This window comes from Sturnira hondurensis, unplaced genomic scaffold, assembly GCF_014824575.4.
Source record: "Sturnira hondurensis isolate 20B ecotype Veracruz unplaced genomic scaffold, ASM1482457v3 Scaffold0005198, whole genome shotgun sequence".
Classification (NCBI taxonomy): Eukaryota; Metazoa; Chordata; class Mammalia; order Chiroptera; family Phyllostomidae; genus Sturnira; species Sturnira hondurensis.
In genome coordinates this window covers 815,092-841,364 of record NW_028077829.1, presented here as the reverse complement: position 1 = coordinate 841,364, position 26,273 = coordinate 815,092, and the positions used below count along the sequence as shown (strand labels likewise).

The 26,273-nt window shown below is 38.4% G+C and overlaps 1 long non-coding RNA gene across 2 annotated transcripts; it reads left to right on the top strand.

Annotated features, from left to right (window-relative positions):
- The first annotated feature begins 2,779 nt into the window (after positions 1-2,779).
- Positions 2,780-23,689, top strand: LOC118987179 (uncharacterized). Of its 2 annotated transcripts, XR_005066520.1 has the most exons (4): positions 2,780-2,790; positions 15,025-15,031; positions 15,335-15,340; positions 23,595-23,689. It is a non-coding gene; the product is annotated as an uncharacterized LOC118987179 (long non-coding RNA). The 2 variants fall into 2 exon arrangements; XR_005066521.1 differs by lacking the exon at positions 15,335-15,340 and having other exon boundaries at positions 23,590-23,689.
- Positions 23,690-26,273: the final 2,584 nt, after the last annotated feature.

Genomic DNA, 26,273 nt, shown 5'->3' with positions numbered 1-26,273 from the left:
TATTTTAGGATTAGATTGACTTGGATTCAGAAAATGAATTCTTCACTTACTAGCAAAGCAAACTAGAGCAATTAACTTAATCTCTCTGAGCCTCAGTTTCTCCATGTAAATATAGATGTTAGAATTGTACCATGTATCTCATAAAACTATTACTGATATTGGAAGTATCCATCTATCATCCTGGCTGGTGTAGCTCAGTTGATTGAGCACCGGCCTGTGAACCAAAGGGCGGCCAGTTCTATTCCCAGTCAGGGTACATGCCTGGGTTGTGAGCCAGGTCCACAGCAGGGGACAGGTGAGAGGCAACCGCACACTGATGTTTCTCTTCCCCTGTTTTCCCCTCAATTTCTCTCTCTAAAAATAAATAAACAAAGAAGCAAACAAACAAACAGATAAATAAATCTTTTTAAAAAGTATCCATCTCCAGGAGGTGAGGGACAAATATGATATGATCTTACCTTTAACTGGAACATAATCAGCAAAAGAAAAAAGCAAGCACAATATAACCAGAAAAACTTAAAGTAAGAACAATCTGGCAGTAACCAGAGGGGAGGTGTGAAGGGATAACGGGGGGAAGGGTTTTCAGGAGCTACTATAAAGGACACATGAACAAAACTAAGTGGGAGGATAGAAGCAAGGAAAGGAGGGGGTTTTGGCTGGGGTAGGGAAAGCAATGGTGGAAAAATGCAGATGACTGTAATTGAATGACAATAAAATAATTTTAAAAAGAAAAATTATAAAATATTTTATAACACAAGCAATAAAAATAGTAAATAAGTAGAAAAGTATATTCAATATAACCATATTCATTTTATATTCAAAATACAGAAAGTATCCATCTAGCTATACACACATACATACACATATACAATACACTCATATATGCTTAACATGGTACTTGACACACCATAAACACTCAAAAATGGTCTTTGAAGTCACTGAGATGGATAAGATTGCACAGGCAAAGTGTGTAAAGTACATTGAGAAGAGGGTCTAGGACTTGAGGAACACCAAGCCTAAATCTGAATCTCAGCTCCATCATTCACTAGCTCTATAACTTCTAGCAAGAGGCTCTGTTGGATATGAACTGTGAAGTGTTTATTAGCCTTAACATGAAGGATGATGTAGATGATTTTGGTGAGAACTTTTTCAGTGGAGGGGCAGGTTTAGGAGGGAGAATGAATGAATGGGCAGTGAGAAAATGCAAATAATAAGTGTATTGACAACTGCTACTATTACTACAGTTACTGCCAACTTCTAGAACCAATACCACTAGTACCACTGTGAATGGGTCTTACTATGAGTCAGGTTCTGTTAAGCACTTTGGAGGAATGAGCGCATCCATACCTATCTCTAGCGTATCCATTTCTATCTCTAACTTATGGATAGAAAACAGAGACTCAGGGGAAAAAAGAAAAGAAAAGAAAAGAAAGACCCAGGATGCTTAAATATCACGGACATGGTTGCAGTTACTAGGTGGCATAAATGGGACACAAACGCAATTTCTTTTCACAGCCCCCTGCCGGTATAGTGAAACTTAAGAAAGCTCCAAGACATTTGTTTAACAGCTGAAGAGAAAATAGATAATAAAACAAATAACTGTATTTTGAGGCTGGGGATTTGAACTCAGAGACTACACATTTGCCCGAGTGACTAAGACTTTTTATATTTCTGCTAATGATGTGACTATAAGACAGGACTGCTTCGACTGTGGTGTCCTAAGCTGACATTCTTGGAACAATGCCAAACATGTAGCTAAAATCACAGAGAACACCCAACAAAAGAATATCATAGTGAAGATTTTGAAAAACATCATAGAGGCAGGAAAGAGCTGAGTTTTACCCAAGTATTTTGGGATGATCTCTTGTGTCCTAAGTGTAGACAGATCTTTGAATTTGAACAGCTGTATCACTATGTAGTTGTGTGACCTTGAACATTTGATTTAACCACTGAGTACCTCAATTTTTGTATATAAAATGTGGTAAATAACAGTATTATACCTCTTAGGGTTATTTTTATTTGATCACTTAGAACAATGGCTCTTGCTACTTCTCTCTCTCTCTCTCTCTCTCTCTCTCTCCTTCAACATCTGCTTTTAACACTCATTTGATATCTCCCATCTTTAGACATTTTAATTTTTCTCTCAAGCAATCAGTTGTTTTTGGTTTTTACCCCCTCTTCTATTTCAATAGAGATGCTAGATATGTATTCTTAATTAGTCACTTAGATAAACATTTTACCTCCTTTAATTCTTCACTGTCTTGTGTATCATTTGGACAAACCATAACCCTGGACTAATCCAACTCTCTTTAACTTTGTGGCTTCTTGCTCTCACTTCTTTCACCAACAACAGTTGAAGAAGTACTATTTCTTTAGTCTGAGGCAAATCCCATTTCTTACTTCTCCTCAGGTAAATGACCCTATCTCTTCTAGCTTCAGTGTTGTCTACTGGCTTCCTTGTTCCTTCTCATTAGCATTTAAACATGCTCAGTTTCTCCCACTACAGAGTAAGATGCAAAACAAACAAACAAAATACACCTTCCCACCATCCTGTATCTCTCTCCAGCTACCAACCTAGAGGGCAATACTTCTAGATTCCAGATTTCCAGAATCTAGAAAAATCAGTTTACACAATGTTGTCTTCACATGCTTCTTAACATTATAGTTAACTGTGGTCTGCATTTTGCCTTTCCTTTTCCACTGACATTGTCATAGCAAAGTCATCTGTGTCTTATGGTGGCAGTAATAAAGGGTAGATGGTATAGAAAAAAGTTTTGCCTTCCCTACAGGGTATAAGGTAATACCTGACACAGAATAGGAACTCAGTAAGTGCTTGTGAGAAGAAGGAAAGAAGATAATACAAATAGTCAGGCTCACTATGACAAAAATGACTTGAAATATTTGTGTCTTGAGGCCAAGCTGGTACAAATTCATATGAAATTCAGTAAGAAAAACCTCTCCTTGAAAAGAATAGAGATACTTGAGCTGATTTATGATTAGGTAGCAAAAAGAATAGTGTTGGTTGACTTTTTAATTTTATTTTTATTAAATATTTATGAGTAAATTGATAATTCATTTAAAAAACAAACAAATTGAGTGGCATGTTATCAAGTTTAATGCATTAAGAGGCCAGTCCAGAAAGTTTGTGAACCACAGCTTGAGAAATACCCCTTGAGAGCTCTAAAATGCATAAAGTTGCCCTGGCTGGTGTAGCTCAGTGGATTGAGCGCGGGCCTGTGAAGCAAAGGGTTACCGGTTCGATTCCCAGTCAGGGCACATGCCTGGGTTGCAGGCCAGGTCCCCAGTGGGGGACCCATGAGAGGCAACCACACATTGATGTTTCTCTCCCACTCTTTCTCCTTCCTGTTCCCTCTCTCTAAAAATAAATAAAAAATATTTTAAAAAATAAAATGCATAAAGGGGGCATGCCCATCACATTTCCTAGTTACTCCTCATTATCTTCTATATCTTAGCTTCATCCAAGATTTGCCTGTACTCTTTTCATTCACTGATACTCATTGCAGGTTTTGATTTTAAGTCAAGGAAGAAGGAAACATTCTTTCTTGAAGGCTGGGATGGAATGTGGGCAGAGATGGCTAGTTTCCCCATCAGTGGAGTAGATACCATGGCCCAGATCCCCTGTGTAGTCATCATCCTAAGTTACTGAAAATTTGCCTTTTGGAAGCTCACAGTTGCTCCTTCTCACTGACAGTTGCCCTAGGCCTCAGAAAACTGCTTTGCCCTGGGTTACACCCTCTCCCTGTAACTGGATAGCTACCTAATTCAGGTATACAAAGGCTGGGCAGACTTACTTGAATTTGGGACCACTCTGAAGGACCACCCCAGCTTTAGACCCCCATAGAGTCAACTGAGGCCCTATTTGCAACCACATCGCTGGCAGCATCTCCCACTGCTCAACCCTGTCTACCTCATCTCCTCACAGGCTTGTTTTGTTTTTGTCTTTTTTCTTTTGGTAAAAGATAGAATGCTCATGGCAATTAAGGGTATGTTTTTATTTGGACTACTGTAATAAGTAGAATATTTATTAATGAGAACTTTCTCAAAGAAAGGAAGAGGGCTGGAGTTTTATAGAAGCACAAGTCAAGGGAGTTATTTGCTTCATCTAGGAGTATTACAGAGGCTACATGGAAAGATAGAGAGGGTCATATAGAGTATAGGCAAATGTGCCAGGGTCTCATGGTCATTTGTGGTTAGCTATTTCCAGAACAAAAAGGGTGGTAGTAGTGGTTGGGACCTAATTGTTACTGCCTTCTTGGAACAAAGGACTCAGTTAAGTTTAACACTCTCAAAAGCTTTCCTCAGTCAAACACTTGTAAGTGACTCTCCATCTCAGAATCTGTTTCCAGAGAACCATTCAGAAACAATCTGCCATCTGGCCTTTTGGACTGGGTTTAAGCTCCTCTGGCTAGAAGCTATATGCCAGAAATCTGTAGAATTGTATTTTGATGAGGCAATTGACAAGGTTCTGGGCAAAAAAGCGGTGAGGTTTTAGCTTAAAGCCTTCAAAACTCTTCATGCGCAATGAAACTTGACCATCAACTGCGCTGCATCAGGGCCAAGTTGAGATCCTGAACTGGAGTTCTTAGAGGCTTCTGTCCCAGCAATGTTCTATCACCCTGAAGACAGGAACTTGCGAAAATATATAGATATAGTAATACAGTTGGTGTAGACCTTGGACCTTGCAACTCCCACTCCCAGCATGGGCAGTGATAATTGTAAAGCTTCTTCCCACTGGAGGGCAGAACCCTGAGAGAATAAAACAAGAAAGAACAAAGTGCACCCTGCATGATGCCTGCAAGTAAAAGTCTCATGAGAGGCCATGGAAAGGGAACATTTTAAAACAGAAGCCTGATTTCCAGCTTCTGTGGAGGCTTGAGCTTTATGGTTCGGTCATAAAAAGTAAATGTGACTTTTCAGGATGGTAAGGTCTGCGATATCTGGGTTACATTCAGGTGTCTTTAAGGAGGTCTCATTAAAATAAGGATTTTCTTTCTTGGCAAGTTAGGTCACACTTAAATGAGATCAAAGACCAGAAATTTCTTTATAAGCTATACAGTACTTTAGGAATGTAAGCTTTAAAAATAGATATCATTGTCTCTGTAAAGGTTAGTGGGAGGTCACTTTTGTGGTTAGGCACTTTGATTTTGGAGTCTGACAGATCTGTATGACTCTGGACTAGATTTTAATCAGTGGGGATGCCAGAGACTTTAACTTCCCATGTATGGTTCCCCAAAGGAACATATATCTAAACAATAATGAAGATGAACTATATTGGATATAATGGAAGCTTCAAGACAAACACCCTAAACTTGAGTAACTTACATAAATCATGCAAACAAATGAAAAAACAAACAAAAGTTCAGGTAAAAAAAGTCTTTTAGACAAATTTAACTTTAAACAAGTCAGTTCTTTGCTCAACTTTTACTCACAGCTTGTTCAATTTTGCTCTCTCTCTCCCCACCCCCACACACTAGGTTGCACTCCTAACTCCCTCTATGTAGACATACCATCTCTTCAACTAATAATACATAACTTTTCTGAGCCTCAGTTCCCTCATCTGTGTGATGAAACATGGTTGTTAGCAGTGGGTTACCCATTATTAGCATGCATCTCTAGAGAAAAGTTAGTATCAGAATGAAATTTTTATAGGTTTTATAGGATCTCTGGTAATTTATGTCATCTCCATTTAAACATTTATTGCACTTTTCTCATATGCTTATGGGTAGAGTAAAAAGAGAGTAATGTTTCTATCTGTCCATCTCTCTCTCTCTCTCTCCTCATCTGAATCCAGGATCATATGATTGCACAGAACAAGAAACAGAAGCACTTCAACAGAGCTGAAGTGAAAAGGGGATTTATTAATAAGGGGAATCTCTTGGAACACAACTTAGGATGTTCATATTTCATCTGCATAAATTAATTTACTATATTTTGCCATGTATAATGTGCACTTTTTTGCCCAAATTTTTGATGGAAAAATAGGGATGCACATTATACGTGGGTATGCTGACATAATCCCATGTATAACGCACAAAAAAGTGGATGTGCATGATACATGACATTGCATTATGCATGGCAAAATACAGTAATCCCCTAAAGTCATTAAGCAAACATTTCTAAATACAGATAAGAAAACTGAGGTCCAGAGAGGTAACATAGCTTATCCTTTAAAAATGATAATTTCCACTTTTTTTCTCCTTAGCTGCTTGAAGATTGGCCACTATCATGAACAACATAGTGACTATCCAGACCAGGAAGTTGATGACTAACAGACAACTTCAGTGGAGATAAATGGTCATTGATGTCCTTCACCCTGGGAAGGCAACAGCAGTACCTAAGACAGAAATTCCAGGAAAAAAAACCTAGCCAAATATTTAAGACCACAGCAGATGTCATCTTTGTATTTGGACTCAGAAACCATTTTGGTGGAGGCAGGACAGCTGGCATCGACATGATTTATGATTCCTTGGATTATTCAAAGAAAAATGGACCCAAATATAGACCTGCAAGACATAGCCTGTATGAAAAAAGAACACCTCAAAAAACACCCCCCAAAATAACAACAACAGGGAAAGGAATGCAAGAATGGAATGAAGAAAATCAAAGGGCTGCAAAAGCCAAGAGAAAAGGAGTAAAGATTTTTCAGTGACTTTATCTGTGGTGATTGTGCAGATTTTTCATGAGAAGATTAATAGCCTAAAACTTCCAAAAATAATTTCTATATTATTAGACATTTGAATTGTTTCTGTATATATTTTTTTAAAGATTTTATTTATTTATTTATCTTTAGAGGGGAAGGAGAGAGGGAGAGAAACATCAATGTATGGTTGCCTTTCATGCGTCCCCTGCTGGGAGTTGGCCTGCAGGGAACCTGCCTGCAATCCAGGCATGTGCCCAGACTGGGAATCGAACCGCGATCCTCTGGTTCGCAGGCCCACGCTCAATCCACTGAGCTACACCAGCCAGGGCGTTTCTGTATATTTTTATTATTTAAAAATTCAGGAAGTATTTCTCTGCATATTATCCTTTTTCTTTTGAAATGCTTTTATGAGAATAAATTCTGAGAATTTATATTATATGGACAAAAGTTCATTATATATGACCTTTTCAGTGATTCAGTATGTGTCACTCTGGTTTTTATTTTATGAGGTATTTTTTTAACTAAGAAAGCTGTAATTATTTCACCAAGGTAAAGAAAGATGCTTTTGACTGCACTTATTAATTATTTGACACTGACATGTGTTTTGGATGATGAATATCATAGTTGAATTACCAATGGGCTCTTTGTCATGTGGATTTATTTAGTCTTCCTTATAATATTGAGTACATACTAAGTGTAGACCTTGTCCTCATGTGTCCATAGCCACCAGCCTCATCAGTCAGACAACTCTGTTCTCCAGAGTCAGGGATCTGTACCTTTAGTATGATACACCATCTCTTGAAGTCATTCCACATACAATTTTAGAAAGAAAATTTGACCGAGAAAAATAAAATTTCCACTTGCTTCCAAAACTAGTCTTGAACAATTATAAGATAAAATGATGATAAGTGTAATGATCTATTTGGAATAATGGTTCCATAGGAAATAGAGTGCAGTAAAAAGAAAGAAATAGTGGTGGTAATAACAATGACTGAGAAGCACTCATTAAGAATATACTATTTTTGAAATTTATATGGGACCATAAATGACCCTGAATAGCTACAGCAATTTTGAGAAAGAAGAGCAAAGTAGGAGGGATCACAATACCTGATATCAAACTGTATTACAAGGCCACTGTAATCAAAATAGTCTGGTACTGGCATAAGAACAGACACATAGACCAATGAAAGAGAATAGAAAGCTCAGAAATAAACCCAAGTCTCTATGGTCAATCAGTATTTGGAAAAGGGGGGAGAAGTATAAAATGGAGTAAAAATAGCCTCTTCAACAAATTGTGTTGGGAGATCTGGACAACTGCATGCCAAAAAATGAAACTCAATCACCAACTCACATGATACACAAAAATGAATCCAAAGTGGATAAAAGAATTAAATATAAGTCCTGATACCATAAAAGTGCTACAGAAAAACATAGGCAGGAAAATTTCAGATTTTCCATGCAGCAATATTTTCACCAATATATCCCCTAGAGCAAGGGACATAAAGGAAAGGATAAACAAATGGGACTTCATCAAAACAAAACGCTCTGCATAGCTAAAGAAAACATCAGGAAAATGAAAAAGGAACCAATCATATGGGAAAACATATTTGCCAATGATACCTCAGACAAGGGTTGGATCTCCAAAGTATATAAAGAACTCATAGGACTCCACTCCAAGAAGATAAACAACAATTACAAAATGGGCAAAAGACTTGAACAGACAGTTCTCCAAGGAGGACACACAAAGATCCCAGAGACATATGAAAAGATGCTCAGCATCACTAGCCACCAGAGAGATGCCAATTAAAACCACAATGAGATACCACTTCACACCAATGAGAATGGCCATCATAAACAAAGCAACACACAAATGCTGGTGAGGTTGTGGAGAAAAGGGAACCGTAGTGCACTGTTGGTGGGAATGCAGACTGATGCACCCACTGTGGAAAACAGTATGGAATTTCCTCAGAAAACTAAAAATGGAACTGCCTTTTGACCTGGCAATTCCACTGCTGGGATTATATCTTGAGAATCCTGAAACACTAATCCACTAGAACCTATGTACCCCAATGTTCATAGCTGCATGATTTACAATAGCCAAGTGCTGGAAGCAAACTAAGTGCCCATCAGTAAATGAATGGATCAAAAAGTCTTGGTACACTTACACAATGGAATACTACATAGCAGAAAGAAAGAATGAGCTCCTTTATGACAGCATGAATGGAACTGGAGAGTATTATGTTAGGTGACAAGCCAGGTGGTGAAAGACAAATACCATATAATCTCACCTTTAACTGGAACATAATCAACAAAAGAAAAAGCAAGCAAAATATAACCAGAGACATTGAAATTAAGAACAATCTGACAGTAACCAGAGGGGAGGTTTGAGGGGATAACGGGAGGAAGGGTTTTCAGGAACTACTGTAAAGGACACATGGCCCTGGATAGTGTAGCTCAGTGGATTGAGCGCGGGCCTGCGAACCAGAGAATCCCGGTTCGATTCCCAGTCAGGGCACATGCCTGGGTTGCAGGCTGGTTCCCTGCAGGCCAACTCCCAGCAGGGGACGCACAAAAGGCAACCATACATTGATGTTTCTCTCCCTCTCTCCTTCCCTTTCCCTCTAAAGATAAATAAATAAATAAATAAACAAATAAATAAATAAATGACACATGGACAAATCCAAGGGGGAGGGTGGAAGCAAAAGAGGGAGGTGGCTGTGTCTGGGGTGGGGGGAGTGATGGGGGAAAAATGCAGACAACTGTACTTGAACAACAATAAAATAATGTTTAATAAAAAAGCATATACTATTTTAGTCATTCAACAAGTATTTATTGAATGCTTATTGTGTGTGTGTGTGTGAGAGAGAGAGAGAGAGAGATTCCTCCAGTACCTAGAGCATGTCAAGACTGAATGAGGGCAGTGTTGAAATTCTTATTGCATGCTCATCACTTTTGTTATAAGGAAATTAATTCATAGAGAGATTAGATGACATGCTCAAAGTCAGACACCTAAAAAGTAGTAGATCTAGAATTTTAAACAAAGCCTATCTCATTTCTATTTTTCTTCCAAAGAACACTATCTTCTAGTGTCAAGGGGAAAAAAACTAAAATTAAAGTGTTATGGAAGTTGGGAGGAGGAATTAATTAATTACCTACTAAGGGTCAGAAAAGGTCTCTGATAATTGTGTAGGCTTTGCTAGGCAAAAGATAAGAGGTAGTTGAGGAGGTGAAAAGGCTGTTAAAGTTTGAAAAGGCAGCATGAGCTAAAGCAATGAGCAATGAATATGTTTGAGGTTTCAAAGAAAGGAAAGTGGATGGTTCTTGTAGGTGGACCACAGGTTGGGTGGAGCTAAGGAGAGAATTGAGAAAGCCATGGAAACAGCCTGGAGCTCCAATGTAGAGTGCTTTCAAATATCATGCAAAGGATTTCAGATTTCATTATACTCACAGTTCCAAACAATTGCAAAGGAAAAACATGAATAAGGGCCTGAAACAAGGCTGTAGCAATGGAAATGAAAAGACTTATGAGAGTCAAAAGATAGTTTCATGGCAAAACTGGGTGAGTTTTATGACTGATTAAATACCATGCTGAGAGATTAAGGAGTTGAGGTGATGCTGAGGTTCCACTTTTGGTGAAGAGCTGTCTAATTAGGCTTTGTTCAGCTTACTTCATCCAGCATTTATTGAGTATTTCTGTGGTGTTGCAGCAGAGGACAGGTATGCTGATTTCGTTTTGCAAAGACATTCCTAGAGCTAGCAGGCTAGAAGTGTTTTGATAATGTATATCCTCTAGTTGATAAGAGTCTGTAGTTCAATGAAGTGCCTCAGAACTTACCTTACCAGACTCTGTTGAGCTTAAAAGAACTTCTTATATTTTTATCTTTTTTAAAAGATTTTTAAAATTTATTCATCTTTAGAGGGGAAGGGAAGGAAAGAAGGAGAGAAATATCAATGTATGGTTGCCCCTCATGCATCCCCTGCTGGGAACTGGCCTGCAACCCAGGCATGTGCCCTGACTGGGAATCAAACCGTGATCGTCTGGCTCGCAGGCCCGTACTCAATCCAGTGAGCTACACCAGCCAGGGCTATTTTTATTTTTAATGAAATCAAGAATGTATTCAATGCAATAATGAAAATTACAAACTATTAACACTTCCAACCCATACATACATTGGTTTTCATCCTTTAGTGCCTGGTTTAACCTGAAGAAATTATTGATATTAATTCAAAATCTTTGGCAGACTGCACTTGCCTTTTAAATATCTTTTATGTGGTATGTATTCAAAGGTAGGTTGTTGGATTTTTCAGTATCTTAAAACTATGAAGCAAAAAACTAAGGCCTACAGGAGAACTAGGATGAGGCATGGTTATGGAAATGGAGTAGAAGTTTGCCTCTTTCACATGGCTCTTATTATGGAAACCATTGCCTTGGTCTTCACTGCCTGTATATGTGTAAAATAACACCTTTTTGCATTATTGATCTCAAACCAAGCCTGCTATGAAACTAGGACTCATCAGAGTAAAACTATCTTAAAACATACCTGGCAGGTATGGCTCAGTGGACTGAGCTCCGGCTTGTGAACCAAAGGATTGTGGTTTGATTCCCAGTCCAGGGCACATGCCTGGGTGATACAGGGTGCAGCCAAGGGGGGGGGCAGAAAAGATTTGGAATGGTGTCCAGAACTCAAAGTGTACAGGAATATTGGAGGAAATATTAAGATGTCCTCACCGCCCCCCACCCCCCAAGGTGTCAGTTGGGGGAAGGGATGAATGGAGCAGGGCCATTGAGAGCTGTTTTGCATAGCAACAGTTTTGCAGCTAACCTCTGGAATGGCATTTAACATATCTATAACCTTTAACTGGTTTCATAGATATGTTAAATAGCTGTGGCCAAGTTTTGGGCCAGGGAGAAGTGAGTTGCAGCGAACCAGGTGGGAATTGGGAGCTGCTTTCTGAGAGAGTGCCTGCAAGAGAGGCATGTGGCTTTAACAGAGTGAAGACCCCCTCTTGGCCAGGTGAGGGGGAGAGCCACGCTGTTTTGGAAAGATGTAGACCCCTGTAGCCATTAGGAGGGAGAGCCATGCAGTTTCAGCAGAGTGCAGACCCCCTCTTGGCCAGGTGAAAGGGAAGACCACGCAGCTTTGCCAGAATGGAGATCCCTGCGGCCAGGTGAAGAAGAAAGACGCGGCTTTGGTAGAAGAGGCCCACACAGCTTTGGCGTGCTCCCTTTGGCTGAGGGGCCTGGAAACCAGGAGAGACTTTGACTAGGACTTGGTACAAAGAACTCTTGCCAGTGAAAGGTGCCACATGACTTTGGATTAATTGGAGATCCTGCCTGGACAGGCAGGCGACACAGCTCACATGCCAGTGACCTGAAAAACGGACATGTGCTCTTTTCCTGATTTACGGTACCCGGAGTTGGGACAGTGGGAGAAGGGAGCGCTGTGTGTGTGTGTGTGTGGGTGTATACCCTTAAAGACTCTAATATTTTAAGGAAGGCATTAGGCCTGAATAGCATTAAATAAACATTTTGTTTCCTTTTCACAAATCTCTGGCATTGAGAGATGTCTTTCCAATTGGCGGCGGACAGAAGAGCCCTATAGATATTAGTGTATCGTCCTTGGGAGGGGCTCCTGTTTTCTGTAGCAGTTTTTGGCATCCCTCGGTGGGCCAAGTATTGTCCCCCCCTCGGACCCTTTGTTCGGTAACATGGGTTGTGGGTCAGGTCCCCAGCACACAAGAGGCAACCATACATTGATGTTTCTCTCCCTCTCTTTCATCCTCCCCTTTTCTCTATAAATGAATGAATGAATAAATAAGTAAATAAATAAATAAATAAATAAATAAAATCTTAGAAAAAGTGTCTTAAAACATTAACCATCTGCAATTGGAGTAAGCTAGCGTTTTGGCCTTCAGATGATGATAAGTGAAGTAAGAGGAAATCAACTGGTTATATTTCTAAATTCAGTGAATTACAAAGGATGAAAATATACCTCTCACCAATATGGTTAAAATAGTTTTAAGCTAGCATTTATTGACTACTTACTATATGTTAGGCACCATGGTATACATTTTTGTTTCATATCTTATTAAATCTTTAGAACAACCCAGTGGAGCTGTACTATTATTCCCATCTCCATTTTACTTATGAGAAATTGGGGTTGTAAGAAGTGAAGCATTTTGTCTAAGTTCAGCCTGGCTCTCTCTATTCTTGCTACACCTGGCTTTGGGCTTCTTGTGACCTATTACATTAGTCAGCAGTTGATGTCTTCACTTATTCTGAGATCTTTCTGACTCTATTATTGGTGTGTGAATAACTCTGAGTTAACTCATCAATGAAGTCAGAAATGACTCTCTTTGAGATATGTATTAGTAGATTAAGCTGAAGTTCCTGAACTCCTTTGGTTTTGTACTTGCACATATGTCTACACCAATACTTCTTATTTTTTCCACATAAAGTAAAGGGAACTTGAGGGCTGGACTCCCTCCATGTAGAATATCATTGTTCACTATTTTTCAATTCTGTTTATGAGTAATAAGAATAAGGCTGACCATTATAAGATGGCTTAGCCAGTTACGAGTTGAATTGTGTCTGACAAAATTTATATGTTGAAGTCCTGTTTCCCAGTACCTTAGAATGTGAATTCATTGGGAAATAGGGTCTTTACATACATAATCAAGTTAGCATGAGATGTTAATATGACTGGTATCCTTATTAAAAGAGAAAGTTTGAGCATAGATGCCCATATACAGGAGAGATGCTATGAAGAGATAGATGACTATCTGTAAGCCAAGAAGAGAGCCCTAGAACAGATCCTTCCCTCATACTCAATTTATGCTCTTATGAGCACTGTAAAAACACATGTTGAGGGATGAGGTGGTGTTTTTGTTTGTGCGTTTGTCTTGTTTTTGCTTTTTTTTTTAGGAGGCAGTAGGGAAGAGACTCAGGGAGGTTTCTCTGGAGATGGTGAAATCTGAAGTGCAGTTTTAAGAATGAAGAGAAGTTTACCTGGTGAGGAGGTTAGGGTATGGGAGAAATGTACATCATGTAGAAGAGACAGGTATAAAATGTCCTGAGTAGGAAAGCAAGAGAATGATGTGCTCAGGGACTCCTCAAAACTCCTACTTTTGACCTGACACTACACATTCCTGCTTCTCCATCTACCTTTCTGAGCATTCTTTTTTCTCTCACTACTAAGTGCTAAGTGTCCAAGGTTCACTCCTTAGCTCAGTAATATTCTCTTTTTACTAATTTCTGAAAAATATTATATTTAACAATATTAATGAAACATCATTTGCAAATGGACTCCCATGTATGAACCTGCAGCTGAGACAGGTTCTTTTCTCTGAAGTGTCAAGCCTTGTCTTCAGTGTTTATATTCTCAGAGCCTAGTATCAGCAAAGACCCAAGATATCAAAATTACATTCTTTAACTTTCTTCCAAAAGTGTTGCCCAGGAATTGATTTACTTATTATGAATTAGTTTCAGGTGTACAGCTTAGTAGTAAAACAATCTTATACTCTACAGAGAATTCCACTCAATATTTCCAGTACACCAACTGGCACCATATAAAGTTATTTCAATATTATTGACTATATTTTATGCTTTACTTACTTCCCCCTGACTATTTTGTAACTACCAATTTGTGCTTCTTAATCCCTCCAGCTTTCACCCAATTTCCCAACCTACCTTCCCCTCTGGCAACCATCAGTTCTCTGTATCTATGAGTCTGTTTCAATTTTGTTCATTAATTTTGTTCTTTACATTCCACATGAGAGTGACATAATATGGTAATTGTTTTTCTCTGAATGACTCATTTCACTGAGAGTAATACCCTCTAGGTCCATTCATGCTATTTGCAATGCTAAGATTTCACTATTTTTTAGGGCTGAGTAGTATTACACTGAATATATATACCAATGATTTTTGATCCACCCATCTACTGATGGACACTTGGGTTGTTTCCATAACTTGGCTATTGTAAATAACACTGCAATGAACACGGGGGTGCATATATTCTTTCAAATTACTGTTTTGGGTTCCTTTGGATATAGTCCCAGAAATCAGATCACTGGGTCAAAAGGCAAATCCACTTTTACTTTTTTTGAGGCATCTCTATACTGCTTTGCACAGTGGCTGCACCAGTCTGCATTCCCACAAACAGTGTACTAGGGTTCCTCTTTCTCCACAACCTCACCAGCATTGTTGTTTGTTGATTTGTTTATGATGGCCAACCTGACCATTGTGAAGTGGCTTCTCATTGTGATTTTAATTTGCATCTCTCTTATGGCTAGTGATGTGAAGCATCCTTTCATATGTCTTTGGGCCCTCTGTGTGTCCTCCTTGGAGAAGAGTTTTTCAGACCCTCTGTCCATTTTTCAAATTGGATTGGGTTTTTTGTGTGTGTGTTTGTGTGCGTTCTTTATAGATTTTAGATATTAACACTTTATTAGATATACCATTGGTGAACATGTTCTCTCCTTTATTAGTTTTTTCTTTGTTTTTTGATGGTTTCCTTTGCTGTGCAAGAATATTTTAGTTTGATGTAGTCCCACTTTTTTTTGTTTGTTTGTTTTCCTTTTTGGAGTAGATACATTAGAAAAAATATTGCTAAGAAAAATGTCAGAGATGTTACTGCCTGTATTTTCCTCTAAGATTTTCATGCTTTCAAGTCCTATGTTTCTGTTGTTAATCTATTTTGAGGTTATTTTTGTATAAAGTATAAGAAGATCATCTAGTTTTATTGTTTTCCTCATATTTGTCCAATTTTTCCAGCACAATTCACTGAATAGACTCTCTTTACATCATTGTATGTTCTTGGCTCCTTTATCCGATATTAATTAACCACAATGTTATGGGTTTATTTCTGGGCATCTATTCTGTTCCATTAATCTATATGTTGGTTCTTATGCCAGTATCATGCTGTTTTTATTGTTATGAACTAGTAGCATAGTTTGATAGTGGGCAGTGTGATACCCCCAACTTTGTTCTTTTTTTCTCAATGTTGCTGAGGCTATTCTTTTGTGTGTGTGTGCATGAGTGCGTGTCTGTGTGTGTGTTGTTCTATATAGATTTTTGGATTATTTCTCTAGTTCTTCTCAATATGCCATTGGTATTTTGACAAGGATTGAATTGACTCTATAGATTGCTTTGGGTAGTATGGACATTTCAATGATATTAATTCTTCTTATCCGTGAACACGGCATGTGCTTTCATTTATATGTATCACTTTTTGATTTCTTTCTTCAGTACTTTATAGTTTACCAAGTATAGATCTTTTTAAAAAGATTTTATTTATTTATCTTTAGAAGGGAAGAGAAGGAGAGAAATATCAATGTATGGTTGCTTCTCATGTGCCCCCTGCTGGGAACTGGCCTGCAACCCAGGCATGTGCTCTGACTGGGAATCGAACCACGATCATGTGGTTTGTAGGCCTGTGCTCAATCCACTGAGCTATACCAGCCAGGGCCCAACTATAGATCTTTTACTTCCTTAGTTAAATTTATTTCTAGGTATTTTATTATTTTTTTTTTTTTGTAAAACTGTACATGGGATAATTTTCTTAGTTTCCCTCTCTGATAGGTTATTACTGGTGTATTAAAATTTTACTGTCTGGCCCTGTCTGGTGTAGATCAGGGGAATGAGTTTGGGCCTATGAACCAAAGGGTTACAGGTTCAGTTGCAGGCCAGGTCCCCAGCAGGGTGTGTGAGAGGAAACAACAGATTTATGTTTCTCTCCTCTTTCTCCTTTCCTTCTCTCTCTAAAAATAAATAAATAAAATCTTTAAAAAACTACTGTCTGTATTTTTTTATGTTTCCATCATCAGTCATTGACCTGGCCCCAAACCCTGACATTATCTGACTCCTCCTGTACCCAAATACCTTGTTAGAATTCAGAGCTAGACTTGCAGTTTTATTCTCTAATTCCCTATTTGTTCCCTTGTGTTGAAATTCTAAGTAACCTTTGCTTGTGCCTTATGTCCTGGCATCTCTTTCCTATTCTACAAGTAATGAGAAACACTACTGACAGTGACAGAGATGATATCTATAAGGCCCTACAAAACCAGAAATATCCTTAGGCTGGACCTGGTAAATAGTATAATAATCTCCTTCCATCTCTTGATTAATCTGTGGCTGCAATTCCTTCCTTAAACTGTCTGCACTATTCTTTCCAATTAGAAGACCATTATCTTCCCTGGATAAAATGGATGCACAATAGAAAATTAGTAGTTGGAAAGGTTTTTTAAAATAATGTGAGTATCACCCTTTTCCCCATTTATTTTTCCTGGAGAAAATTTTGTAGTTGTTGACACTGTGACCACCCTCTTCTTGATATGCTTTGTTCATGTGAAACCATTCTCTCCTGAGCTTCTTTTTCTGAGTGCAATCCTTTTTGGGACTCTGCAGGATAATTCTTTTCTCTTCCTATGCTTTAAAAGTTTGTTTCCCAACCTTCTCCTTGGGCTCATTCATCATTTTTACTCTTCAGACTTTACCAGTTTCCTCTCATTAATTCACAAAACCTTTACAGCTACCAAACTCACGCTTTTGAACCTGCAGCTCAGATCTCTCTTCTTGAGATCCAACTTCCTATCTGGCAACTCCATTTGGATTTTCTCATACGTCTTATAGCCTTATCCTGTCAAACACTGAAAGATTAATATATTCCTTCTTCTTGGGGAAACTCACATTGTTGCTACTGTGTTTTCATCAGTTCAGCTGCTATAACAAAAATGCAGTAGGCTGAGTGGTTTAAACAACAGACATTTATTTCTCACAGTACTGAAGGCTAGGAGTCCAAGATCAAAGTATCAAGACAAGTAATAACAAGTGTTGGAGAGGTTGTGGAGAAAAAGGAACCCTCATTCACTGCTGGTGAGAATGTAAACTGGAACGCCCACTATAGAAAACAGCATGAACATTCCTCAAAAAATTTAGAATAGAGTTACCTTACCATATGACCTACAAACCCCTCTTCTGTGTATTTACCCCCATTTGAAAACATTTATTTGCAAAGATAAGGGTGGGGCAAAAGTAAATTTATAGTTGTGAATATGTGAGTTTATTTTTATATTATTATTTATTAATTATTGTATTGTTTTCCATATGAACTGTTGTAAACCTACTTTTGCCCCCTCCTATATATGTAAACTTTTGTTCACTGCAGCATTATTCATAGTGGCCAAGACATGGAAATAACCAAAGTGTCATTTAATAGATGGTTGGATAAGTAAGGTGTGGTACATATGTGCAATGGAATACTACTCAGGCATAGAAAAAATGAAATAATGTCATTTGTGACAACATGGATGGATTGTGAGAATATCATGCTAAGCGAAACAAATCAGATGGAAAAAGTCAATAATCATATTATTTCATTCAGGTGTGGTATATAAAACTAATAGAAAACAATAAACAAACAAGCAAACAAAAACTCGTAGACACAGAGAAAAGTATGGTGGTTACCAAGGGAAAGGAGATTGGGGAAAGGTAGTAAAAGGTAAAGGCTGTCAAATATATGATGATGAAAGAAGATTTGACTTTGGGTGGTGAACACATAATGTAATACATGTATAAAGATGATGTATTATAAAATTGCACACTTGAAACCTTTATAATTTTATTAACCAATGTCACCCCAATGAATTTAATGAAAAATGAACAATGAGATTGCCTTAAAGAATTTATCTAAATCTCAAAAAAGTGCCATCAGATTTAGTTTCTGGTGAAAGCCTCTTTCTGGTTTTCACAAGGCTACAAGGGAGGACCTCAGAATACCTGGAATTATCTTCTGGAGGGTGGGCCCCTTGTAGTACAGGCTTCCCCTTCTAGGTGAGAGTTCTAGGAAGCCATATGTGTCAGTGTACCAGCTGGTGGTGTCATGGAGCACTGCATTTGGCTTCAGTGAGTTTTTTGAAGATTCTTTCAACTCATTTGCCCATTTCATGGTAGGTGATTTACAGGCACACCTACCCACACCATGCTGAGTGTTCAGCAATTTTTGACCTGAAATGGCATGACCCTCTATTTACTCTATGTCTCCCCAAGTGACCTGTTTCTGTTTCCCTGGATGAAAAAAGTCCTGAAAGGGAAACATTTTGCCAATGTAGAAGAGGTGAAACAACAATAACAAAAAACAGCAGAAGCACTAAAAGACATCAAAATCAAGTTCAAAAACTGAGCAATGGAAAAAATCTCAGTAGGTGTATTACATCAAATTGAGAGTACTTTGAAGGTATCTGAAGTTTAAATATGTAAGAATAAATACATTATTTTTATAAATAAATTCTGGTGTTTTTGGGGATCCCTCCCCTGTATTTTCTCATCTCAGTAAAGAAAGAAAGCCAGCTCTCTCTTGTTTCCCTTTTTATAAGGAAACTAATCCCGCCATGGGAGCCACACACTTGTGACATAATTTTCTCTCTTAAAGGTCTACCTCAGAATATCATCACATTGGGGATAAAAGTTTCAATATATCAATTTTGGGAGAACACAAATATTCAGTCCATAGCACTACAGTTGGGAAAATTATGGTGAATTTTGATGAATGAGATGTTACAGTGATGCATGTCTTTTCTAATGTGGTTTCTGGCTCAATTCTTATCCTATTTTTAAAATCAAACTCAACTTTATTACTTTATAAACATCATATGCTTACCTTTTTATTTTTTAATTAAATTTATTGGGGTGACATTGGTTTATATGGTCATATAGGTTTCAGGTATATATTTCTATGATACATGATTGTGTATTGAATCATGTGCCCACCATTTAATGACAAATCATCTTCCATCACCATATTTGGCCCCCTTTACCATTTACTATCCCCTTACCTCTTTCCATCTGGCAACCACCATGCTGTTGTCTGTCTTTGAGTTCCAGTTTTATATCCAACATATGAATGAAATCATATGGTTTTTAGCTTTTTCTGACTGACTTATTTCTCTTAGCATAATCTTCCCAAATCCATCAATGTTGTTGTAAATGGCAGTATTTTATCTTTTGTTATGGCTGAGTAGTATTCCATTGTATAGATGTACCACATCCTCTTTATCTGATCCTCTATCAAAGGACACCTTGATAGTCTCCATGTCTTTGCTACCATGGATAACGCTGCAATGGACACTACGGTGCATGTTTCTTTGCAAGTACATGCTTTCAAGTTTTTCAGGTAGATATCCAGAAGATGGTTTGCTGGGTCATATAGGAACTCTGTTCTTAATATTTTGAGGAAACTCCATACTGTTTTCCAAAGTGGTTGTACCAGTTTACATTCCCATAGGCAGTGAATGAGGATTTGTTTTTCTCCACAACCTCCCTAATACTTGTTATTACTTGTTTTGTTGGCAATAGCCATTCTAACAAGTGTGAGGTGGTATCTAATTGCAGTTTGATTTGCATTTCCCAAATAGTTAGTGAAGTTATTAAACATCTTTTCATATATCTGTTGACCATTTGTATGTCTTCTTGGGAGAGGTGTTTGTTTAGGTCCTCTACCCATTTCTTTAAATTACATTGTTTATTTGTTTAGTGTTGAGTTGTATGAGTTCTTTATATATTTTGGATATTAACCCCTTGCCGGAGCTATTGTTTGCAAATATTTTCTTCCATTTTGTTAGTTGTCTTTTTATTTTGTTGTTAGTTTCCTTTGTGTGCAGAAGCCTTTTAGTTTCATATAATCATATTCTTTTATTTTTGCCTTTCATTCATTTGCCTTTGGGGTCAAATTCATAAAATATTCTCTACAACCCAAGTGTACAAGTTTAGTACCTATGTTTTCTTGTATGTACTTTATTGCTTCAGATCTTATACTTAGTTCTTTGATCCAAAGAGTAAGATGGAAAAATATTCTGTGTTTATGTATTGGAAGAATCAACTGAGTTAAAATGGCCACATTACTCAAAGCAATATACAGATTTAATGCAATCCCCATCAAAATCCCAATGTCATTTTTTAAAGAAATAGAGCCAAAAGCCATTAGATTTGGGTAGAACAGCATAACACCCCCAAGAGTTAAAGCAATCCTGAGGGAAAAAAATGAAGCTGGAAGTATCATACTACCTGACTTCAAATTATACTACAGAGCTACGGTAATTAAAACAGCATGGTATTGGAAGAAACACAGACACACAGACCAATAGAACAAAATTGAGAGCCCAGAAATAAAACCATAGGCATATGGGCAAATAATTTTTGACAGAGGAGCCTAAAACATACAATGGAAAAAAGAAAGGGTCTTCAATAAAAAGAGATAATGGGGGGGAGGGAGGGATGGGTTTTCAGGAACAACCATATTATGAAGGACACATGGACAAAACCAAGTAGGGGTGGAATTGTAACAGGGTGCAGCCAAGAGAGGGGCCCTAAATAGGGATTTGGAATGGAGTCCAGAACTTAAGGTGTCCAGAAAATATTAGAAAGATATACAGGATATCCTCACTACCACCCACCCCCCCACCACAGGTGTGAGTTGGGGTAAGTGACACATGGAACAAGGCCATTGAGAACTATTTTGCATAGCAACAGCTTTGCAGCTAACCTCTGGCATGGTCATTTAACATACCTATAACCTTTAACTGGTTTCATAAATATGTTAAATAACTGTGGCCATGCTTTGAGCCAGGGAGAAGGGAATGGCTCCTACCCAGGATGTAACTGGGGGCTAGTCCCCTGAGTTACAGTGCCTGCATGAGAGCTTGGAGTTGATTGGCTCCACGCCATGGGGCCACACCTGCCCAGACTCACGCTGGCAGCCCAGTAAACTTGTAATAATATGGGAGTCCTGGCCGGTGTAACCAATTGTGGGAGGAGTCGGAAATAGGGCTGCAAAGTAGGAATGGCGTGGGGGTTTAAAACCCAGACACAGCAACCGTTGGGAAGAGAGTCATGTGGCTTTAGCAGAGTGAGGGCCCTCTCTTGCCCAGACGAAAGAGTACCACTCGGCTTTGCCAGAATGGGGACCTCTGCATCCATGTGAAGAAGAAAGCCACATGCTTTTGGTCAGAGTACAGACCCCTGGAGCTCTGGTTGAAGAGGAACTCTCTTTGGCCATGTGGCCTGGGAAGCAGGAGAGACTTTGCCTGGAACTTGGTACAAAGAACTCTTGCCAGTGGAAGGTGCCGCATGACTTTGGATTAATTAGAGATCTTGCCTGGACGTCAACACAGCTGACAGTGCCAGTGGCCTGAAACAAAGACGTGTGCTTCTTTTCCTGATATACCGTACCTTGAATTAGGGCAGGGGGAGAAAGAAGTGCTGTGGGCGTCTGTGGTTATCCTAAAATATTTTCGTATTTTTATGCGGACATCGGGTCACTACTTTAAGTCTGTATAGCTTTAAATAAACCTTTCCTTTCCTTTTCACAAATCTCTGGCATTGAGAGATGTCTTTCCTTTGGCAGTGGACAGACATGTCCAGTAGGTATTAGTATACCGTCCTTGGGAGGGGCCCCTGTTTTCTGTAGCAGTTTTTGGCATCCCTCGGTGGGCCAGATATTGACCCCCTTGGACCCCTGTTCGGTAACAGAATGAGGGGAAGGAGGTGTGGATGGCTGGGGTAGGGGGGAATGATGGGGTAAATGCAGACAACCATATTTGAACAACAATAAAATAATTTAAAAAAATAAAAATAAATGGTGCTGTGATTACTATTTTTCCTAATGTGCTTTCTGGCCACCATGTTTGAAGTCGGTTTAACTATAGGAATTTATAAGTCTTTGAATAGGCAGAGGAAGAATAAAAACATCCATAGTAGATTTAAGTACTTATTCAGTCAATAAACGAGTACTGAGTGCTTGCTTTGTGCCAGAGATGATAGGCATCATTACAGATAATGGACTAAGATCATCTCTAACCCTCATGGAGCTCAAAATGTAGCATATTGTATAGATTTTGCTTAAGTTAGTGTGATGGTTAACTTTATGTGTCAACTTCTCTGGACCTCAGGGTGTCCAGATATTAGGACAAACATTATTCTGGGTGTGTCTGTAAGCCTGTTTTTGTTTGTTTGTTTGTTTGCAAAATCAACATTCGGATTGGTAGGCTGAGTAAAGCAGATTGCCCTCTCTAATGTGGGTGGCCCTCATCCAATTCACTTAAAATCTGAATAGAACAAAAAGGCTGGCCCTCCTATAAGTAAGGGGGAACTTCTGCCTGATTAATTGATCTGTAACATCAGTCTTTTCCAGCCTTTGGTATTGGACAGAAGCATTGATTCTTCTTGGTTCTTGAGAATGCCAACTTGAGGACTGGAATTCACACCATTGACTCTCCTGGTTCTCAGGCTTTTGGACTCTGAAACTGCACATTGGATCTTCTGGGTCTCCAACTTGCCGACTGCAGGTCTTGAAACTTCTCAACTTCCATAATCACAGGAGCCAATTCCTTATAATAAATCTTTCTATCTACATCTATTTATTATCTATCTATCTATCTATCTATCTATCATCATGTATCTATCTATCATGTATTTATTGTGTAGCTCCCCATCTATTATTGCTTTTGTTTCTCTGGAGAATCCTAACATCACTGCTTAGCTCTCCTCAGGTCCACTTTTTCTGTGTGATTGTTTTAGATTAACATACTATAAAATTAACTTTTTTGTGTGTACAGTTCTATGAATTCTAATGTATGCATAGACTCATGAAACTACCAACATAATCAGGATATAAAACCCTTCCATTACCCACCCACTCCAGTTTTCTCATGTTGCCCCTTTGATAGTCAAACTCTCTGAGCCAGAAACCCTGGCAATCACTGATCTGTTCTTTCTATAGTTTTGCTTTTTCAAGAATGTCATAGAAATGGCATCATAGAATATGTAATCTTTTGACCTGCTCCATTTCCGACCTGGGCCAGTTCACCCCTCCTTAGGCAACCTGGTGCCCCCGCTCCCCCGCGGGAGGTCACCATATTGATGCTGAACTTAGTGCAGACACCTGATCGGCATAGCGCACTACAGCCCAGAACTCCTGGGCTCAAGCGATCCTCCAGCCCCAGCCTCCCGAGTAGCTGGGACTACAGGCGCGCACCATCATGCCCGGCTGTAATCTTTTGAAATTGTTTTTTTCCTCTTCACATAATTCTGTGGATGATCATCCAAGCTACTTATATTAGTAGTTTATTCACTTTTACTTCTGAGTAGTATTCCACTATATAGATGTACCACTTTCTGGTTATTCATTCTGCCACTTAAAAGAATTTGCGTTGTTTACATTTTTTTGTAATTATGAATAAACCTGCTATTAAGCACTCAATTTCAGGTTTTTGTATGAAGAAAAGTTTTGGGTAAATGCCTGGAGCAAATATGGTAGTGTAGGATTGCTGGGTCATATAATAAATATATGTTTAACTTCACGAGAAACTTCCAAAAAGTTTTCAAAAGAAAAAAATACTTTTTTTGCATTCCCATCAGTAGTGTATGAGGGATTCAGTTGTTTTCCATTGTTGCCAGCACTGGTCACTACTAATCTGTTGTTGTTTTCCCATCTTAACAGGTGTAGTGGTAGCTCACTGTAGTTTTAATTTTGATTTCCCTTATGTCATCTTTTAATGTGTTTATTTGCCATCCACATCTCATTGCTGAAGTGTCAGCTTACATCTTTGCCAAATTTTAATAATTGTTTTTAAATTGAGTTTTAAGTGTTCTCAATATGGTCTGGATAACAAGTCCTTTGTTGGCTATATGATTACCTAATGTTTTCTCCAACTCTGTAGCTTGTTATGTAATTCTCTTAATAGTGACTTTCTTAGAGTGAAGATTTATTTTTACAAATTTTGATTATGTTTTGTTCATCAGTTTTTTCCTTTGTGGACTATGCTTTTGGTATCATGTCTAAGAATTCTTCACCAAGCCCTGGGTTGTAAATATTTCCTCTTATGGTTCCTTATAAAAGTCTTATAGTTTTAAATTTGTGTTTAAGTCCCTGTATAATTTTAGTTAATTTTTAATAAGTTTTGAGATTTAGATTGAGGTTAATTTTTTCATATGGATGTCCAATTGTTCCAATACCATTTGTTGAGAAGACTATTCTTTCTCCATTGATTTGCCTTTGTACCTTGGTTGAAAATCCATTGGCCATGGATATTTATCTACTTTCTGGACCCTATGGTTTCCTGAGTCATTTCTAACTTTACTAGGAATACCACTCTTGAGGTGGGTTCTACTGACTGGGGAAAATTGAGCTTCCCTTATTCCACCAAAGGAAATGGATAGAACTGATTCTCATTGGATGTGAAGTTCACTAATCTGATGTGGATCTAGGACTCTGAACTAAAAGAGGATTTAGGAACAAACACTCTGTTGGCATAGACACTATTGAGTCATGAGAGATCAAATTCTTCACCCCGTCCCCAACTCCAAGTATGCAACTGCATTTGCCTGGATCTGTTTTTTGCAAGCATATAGTTCTGTCAAGGAAAATTGACTTCCTATATTGTTATATGCTATGAAGAACTTTAAAAGAAACAAATGATTGACTCCCTTCATTCAAAATAAGTTTTCCTGCTTTCCTCTATGTGCTTCTACTGACTTTCCATTAGGCAAATGTCTATCTTAATCTTATCAGCCTTGTCCTGATATCTCTTGGCTCCACAGGAAGGATAAGGGGTTCCTCCCATCTTCCTCTTAGGGACCCATATCAAGTTCCTTCCAGCAGGGGTCAAGTCTCTCCATCTCTGCACCATCAGCCCCTAGGACACTGTCTGGCACTCTGTAAATACTATGTGTTTATATACTTGAATTTGTTGTTGATCATTTTGAAACAATGTAAATAGTATGATACAGTTATGTAAAACATTTTCCAGAATGAAGGGAAAACTGAATGATTATGCTTATGGGAGCTAGACTGAGTTGAGGACCTAAGTATTAATTTCACCTGCCATAAAGCAACTGTGTGACTAAGTCAGTCCTTTCATCTTTCTAGGTTACTATGTTATCTGGAAAAGAAAAGATTGAATGAGAACAGGATTTGCAGAGTCAATACCTGTATGGGTCAGATAATCAATATAACTTAATGAAATATGATGAGTTTAAGAAAAAGTAGTTGCAGAAGCTCATTGATAAGTGATAATTGCCATTATGTCTCTCTGAATGATCTGAGGAGTTCTGGGACTGGGAGTGACTAAAAAACTCACAGCCACATAAGGCAGAAACTATCACTCAGCTCCAGCTGAGTTTTGACCCGCAACATCAGTATTGCCACAGCATCTGACATTTCAGAAACAAACAAATACAGAAAAAAACACCCCCAAACCAGAAATCCAGGTTTCAGTTCTAGAACAACCTGGTTCTTGACCTAGGTGTTCACAGAAAAAAATGTCCTGGTTGTCACACAAAACTTTGGGTCTAGATTCTCTACCCAATGATGCTTTCATGCTAATACCTGTGTGATTCAGTCATGGGTCTCTCAGGCAACAAAGAAAATTTGATTTTAGGACAAATCATTCTCAAACAGTTTTCTGGAACCAATTAAATTCAAGAACTGAGATTCAACTGTACTTCTATACACTTGCTTCTAGTTAAAAAAAGATTATTATGCAAGCTAAACAAAATCCCAAAGAAAACCCATCCGTGGGCCAGATATTTAATTTGTGGCCTCTGGAGTATATTGAA